Source organism: Grus americana, chromosome 1, assembly GCF_028858705.1.
Source record: "Grus americana isolate bGruAme1 chromosome 1, bGruAme1.mat, whole genome shotgun sequence".
NCBI classification, from domain to species: Eukaryota; Metazoa; Chordata; class Aves; order Gruiformes; family Gruidae; genus Grus; species Grus americana.
This window is the reverse complement of record NC_072852.1, coordinates 117,005,887-117,011,992: the sequence shown is the minus strand read 5'-3', so window position 1 is coordinate 117,011,992 and position 6,106 is coordinate 117,005,887.

Below are 6,106 nucleotides of genomic sequence, written 5' to 3'. Positions count from 1 at the left end.
CACCAGTGTATGTATGCATGAACATATGCCACAGACGTTTATTGAGAAGTGATGATTTAAGAAAAATCTTTCTGAGCCTCTCATGGAAAGATTGAAAAGTTTCAAGGTATCATCATTCCCATAGGGAAAAGACGCAAAACTGCTAACATCTTTTAAGATTTTTCAGCTTTCCAACTATGAACTTTCTTGCGTGTGTTTTACTTCAACACAAAAAAGATAAGAAACTGTGTGCTCACTGTGATCTTTATCATTTGTGGGAAGGAAGAGACATGCTATCATACGGAACTGTGAAATCCCCCTTTTTTTTTCCCCTTCTGGCCTTTCAAAAAAACTCTCAAGTTGCCTGAGAACACAGGGCCAGGGACACACCGGTTCGATAGTGGGGACAACTGGAGGGTAGCACCTTAGATCCTACCAGGGCACAAACGAAAACGATTCACCTAGCAGGAATTTTTCTGGCAAGTTTATGGATATATTTTACATGAAGTGTAAAAGACCTTTTGGCTCAAAATGCCAACAGGTGCCTTTCTTGGGATATCAAGCAGGGTTTCATGGCTAGACCTTTTCCAGGATTGCTTATATGACAGTCTCCCTCAAATGTCTAGATGTTTGGGAGCTCAGTATATGTTTGATTCGTATATTATGAAATGAAGCATCTTCTCAGTGTAAGGTTATGTGGCAGGAGAGTGTCTGCTCCTTTAAGGGTATCATCTCCTCTGGGAGCTATTCCAGCAAGGTTATCTGATCAGGGACCTTGTCAGTTAGGAAACTAAGGGAATAAGAGGAAAACCAGGACAAAGCATACAGAGACACAGACCTGACAGAACAAACCTCTCCACTCACGCCAATCGATGGGGCTCTCCAGCAACTACAGGCCCCGCTCCCAGGACTGGGAAATCCCAACCTAGAATTTGCAACTGATTGTGAACCAGGGAGATCCCAGACACTCCACTTGGCTGGGAGGTGTTCAGGAATGTCAGAGCTGTACAAACCCATGAGAGGATGTGCAGAGGGAAGGGGAAGCAGGAAGGAACAAAGTGTGTGTGTGGGGGTAGACAGGAAAGGGTATAAAAGGGGCCGGTTGCATATAAACCAGGGCCAGTCTGTACGTTTGTCTGGCTGAGCCCTGTGCCTGATCACTGCGGTTTGTCCTATCTTCTTATTAAATCTTTTCTTTACTTATTTCTCTGGATAATCTCATTCTCTATCCCATATGTACATGTATGGCAAGGACTAAGTGCCAGCTATGGGTGGGAGCTGCGTGTGTGAGTGGATTTGATGCCAGCTCTGGGTCAGACAGGGGGTGTGGTGTCAGGTACTGGTGTAGGGATCTTTAACCTCCAGCTAAGGGGGTTGGAATGGTGTGCGTCCTGAAAACCAGCTCCTTGGGGCGACTAGTGAGAGTGAGGTGATCGAGGGGCTCAGCGCCGACGGCTGGAGCAGAACAGTGGGTCACAACCCATGTGCCTGGTGCTGGCAGGGGGACACACAACACGTGTCTGTACCTTCCCTAATCCTGGTGTGCATAGGCTATACACGTGTATTCGCTAGCAAACTCCAAGCTGGACTAGCCAGCCAAGCAGAGGCGCCTCAGGTATCAGACGGACAAAGGTTTGTGCTGGTACCCAGGGGAGCTCGCAAACACGGAGTGCCAGTGGAACAAGTGTGTGAGTGTGTGTGTTTGCTAGTGAACGTCAAGCTGGATAAGCCAGGGAGCAAGGGACCATGAAGCAGGTAAGAGGGCCTGAGAGCAGGGCAGGGGTATGCCAAGAAGGTAGAGGGGCTGTGCTGGTACTTGCGGGGGGGGATCGATGAATGTGTGTGTGCTTTTGCTAGAGAGCTTCTATCTCTGCCGGCTGAAGAAGAGGAAGAGGACTTGGCTGTTACCTAGTACAGTATTAAAGAATATAGAAATTTTGTTTCTTTTGTGATACACTGCAAATCATTTCACAAACAATACTTGCACACCTTCTGTGGTAAAGGACCTCTTTCTGAGGTTTTACTGTGTTACTAGAACATGCTTGTGCTGCTTTTGGCTGGCATAGAGTTAATTTTCCTCATAGTAGTTGGTATGGGGCTCTGTTTTGGATTGGCGCCGAAAAGAGTGTTGATAACACAGGGATGTTTTCGTTACTGCTGAGCAGTGCTTACACAGGGCCAAGGCCTTTGTTGCTCCTCACACCACCCCAGCAGTGAGTAGGCTGGGGGTGCACAAGGAGTTGGGAGGGGACACAGCTGGGACAGCTGACCCCAACTGACCAAAGGGATATTCCATACGGCGTCATGCTCAGCATATATATAGCCGGGGGAAGAAGGAAGGAGGAGAAGTTCTGAGTGATGGCTTTTGTCTTCCCAAGTTACCGTTACCCTGCTTTCCTGGAAATGGTTGAACCCCTGCCTGCCCATGGGAAGTGGTGAATGAATTCCTTGTCTTGCTTTGCATGCGTGTATGGCTTTTGCTTTCCCTATTAAACTGTCTGTATCTCAACCCACGAGTTTTCTCACTTTTACTCTTCCAATTCTCTTCCCCATCTCACCAGCCGTGGGGAGTGATTGGGCGGGTCCATGGTGCTTAGCTGCTGACCGGGGTTAAACCAGGACAGTGCTACCCTGGGTTTCTGCGTATCAGAACACCCCGCCCCACCCCACCCCCAAACCCGAGGACATGACAATGCTGAAACAGAAGGGCTGAAAAGTGTTTTATAAGTATCACCTAATATGGATAACTATATATATCAGTCTAACCTAGTTTAAATGTGCATGACTCAGGGATTCTGTGCTAGAGGGAATGGATTTTGGACATTTATTTCCAGGAGAGTTAATATCAGAGTCCTCAGTGGATATCCTCAAAGAAACAATGCTGGAGGACCCATTAATGAGTCATAAGTCTTATGAGTCAGTATACAAGGTGGCAACACGTGCCTAAAGCAGCCACAGGAGAGCACAGAGACTATTGCCATACATAAAGTACAGATTTCTTTCAGAAGTCTTTAGCTAAAAAGCAGTGCTTTTAAACAAAACTATACATTTATGCACTGACCTTGAATCTCATTTGAAAATACAGGAGAGAAAAAAAATTAAAGCCCACAGAACAATATTCTGATATACTTTAAATCAACAGCTTTACATTATTACACAGTCACTTACTTACAAATTTGTATACGGATTACTGGCGAGGATCTAAGGATAAGGTCATTACAGCAGAAAATTACTGGCTAAATAGTTTGGACATTTTAATTTGAAATCGGTCTCCTTTTAAGAGACCAATCAATCTGAAAAAAAAAAAAGTATTTTTACAAGACTGTTTGAATATTGCTCCTGTCCTTGTCCCACCTTAACTCTTGCGTGAGGATTTTTAATTTGTTGTTACAAGACCAGCAGAGGGAGCTCAAAACTTTAGGTACCTGTTAAAGTAATAAATAAAAATAAATGACACTCAATGAAGGAAAGGGAATATAGTTACTGCAAGCTAGGCAAAACTGCCACTGGCACCATTTTCTTTTTGAATATGCTTTGCCTTTGTCTTAGGAAAAAGGCATCAGCAAGGCAACAGCATTGGATTGGGTGCTAGTTATGGGATGCCAGCAACTGCACCAAAAATAAAATTACTTCAAAATATAGGATTTTTCAAGTTTGGTGTGTCCATGACAAAACGTTGGTACATGATCAAGCAGAAGTTTCTTTGATTCTATGCCATTCCCTGTCAGACTAACTAGATCATGTGTTGCTTGTATGGCGGTAGCTTCCACCAATTACAATAATTTTGCACTTACCAACAGATGCTTATATGGTCATCTGGGCACCATCAATTCAACATCACTGAATAAATTCCAACAGTCTATACCTATCTATATAAAAAAATAGGATTTCCCAGTATAACAGTTGTTTTCTGTGCAAAGAAAGCAAGACAACAGCTGCTGTTCAGTGATTTCAACATCTTTTGGACTCTGTTGTGAAATCAATACAAATTTTTCAAGTGGAAAGTTTGACAAAATATTTTCCAAGAAGCTAAATAAAATAATTTGTCCTGACTGCCCATGATGTCATCATGGATTTTTAAATGAGAGATATATAACTGTGATGCTTTTGTACTACTCTAACGTAACTGGAAAGCCTATCTCACCGAGATATGTGTGAGATTCACTTGCACGCTAGCTGCTGTATCAGACGTGCAGGCAATGGCAAGAGGAAGAAGTTCGACAGAGCCCAACGATGCTTTGTATTGGTTTGCTCTGTATTTATTGTATACTGCACATGTATCCCCAGTTTTGTAATCCAAATGCCTGAAGTAAATAAAGGGTTGATGGTCTGGGAAAGATCTCTTGCCAGAAAAGCTATAGGCAATCTTGCTTACATTTCTAGAAATTTACTTAAAATACTCTGTAGGTGATGAATCACTTCATCTGAACTTTCAGAGACTTGCATACCTGTCACAGACAGCAATGGCAAATAATCCACTTGTCACAAAGTGGCACTTCTTTGATGCCTTCGGATTCTTAAAGCATATCGCTACACTTTTAGTTGGGCACTACAGATAGGGAAATTTGGGGGAGGCATAAGTGGACAGTTAAGAAATGCAAGTTAAGTGTGATAGAAATTTCATTTTATTCAGATGACTATCAGCCTGCAACAAGAGTATCTTTTCCTTAAAAGTTTACAAAAAAATATCTTAGCGCCACAAGCCTATCTGCCAGAAATTTTCCACACATATTTGCAACACCTACAAGCTGGGATTGTCAGGAGGACTGTGCCATGTCTGGTATTCCTCTAGCTTAAGTTTAACTGCTCAGCACTGAGACCGATTATTTTCATGTGACTGTTTATCAACTACTTCACGGTTTGAACTTTGCTGCAATAATACTTTTAACAGGGCCTTGACAGAACATCTGAAAAAAACCCAACCAACCAAACAACCCCAAAACCCCAGAGCAAAAAGTGGCTTAGTTCACTTCTTAAATGTTTTGCACTACTGTCCAAAGAGAGAATCACAGTATCACAGAAGGGTTGAGGTTGGAAGGCACCGCTGGAGTGGTGCCACCCACAGTCAGGTGTCCAGATGGCTTTTGAATACCTCCAAGGATGGAGACTCCACAACCTCCCTGGGCAACCTGTGCCAGTGCTCGGCCACCCTCACAGTGAGAAACTGTTTCCTGATGTTCAGAGGGAACCTCCTGTGTTCCAGTTTGTGCCCAGTTTGGTCCTGCCACTGGGCACCACTGAGCAGAGCCTGGCTCCATCCTCTGTGCACCCTTCATTCAGGTATTTCTATACATTGATGAGATCCCCCCGAGCCTTCTCTTCTCTAGGCTGAACAGTCCCAGCTCTCCCAGCCTTTCCTCACAGGAGACATGCTCCAGTCCCTCGGTCATCTTCATGGCCCTTTGCTGGACTCTCTCCTGTACTGAGGACCCCATAACTGGACCCAGTATTCCAGGTGTGGCCTCACCAGTGCTGAGTAATGGTAGATCATTGAAGCCATCAATCCCTAAGAAAGGCATACATGCCCCAAGACTTACCTACATTTTTTCATTCACATCAAATGCTCCATTACCGGGTACTATTGTACCTATGAATTTCATCTTAATTGAAAATCATCACTGGCATGCATTCAAAAAAATACTTGTACCAATGGGAAGAATAGAACATTGGCACCTACTGCAATTCCTCCTCTGCAGATCTCCTCTGCTTCCCCCTACCCAAAAGACACTGAATTCCTAGTAAAGTGAGAGATAATCTTCCCATCATGCATCTTCAGGTTTTTTTGGGGGGTTTATGTTTCTTGTTGTGTTTTGGGTTTTGTTTTTTTTTTAAATAAAGTCCCAATGCCAAACAGCGGTACATAACACTTATAAACATGCCTAATACCTCAGTACAAAGTACAGTCAAGTGCTAATGGCATTGCACAATTATCATTCAGTAAAGCATCCCTACAAAAATGATCCAATATCCCATAAAGATTTACTACTGAAGGTGTTCTCTGCTGACTATATTTTGATCTGTACATTCTTACCCAGGTTTCAACATCAAGTATATGATTCTGAAATTATATATATAAAAAACAATCCTAATAACAAAATCCATTCCAAAAGCAGAAGTCATGGGAAAG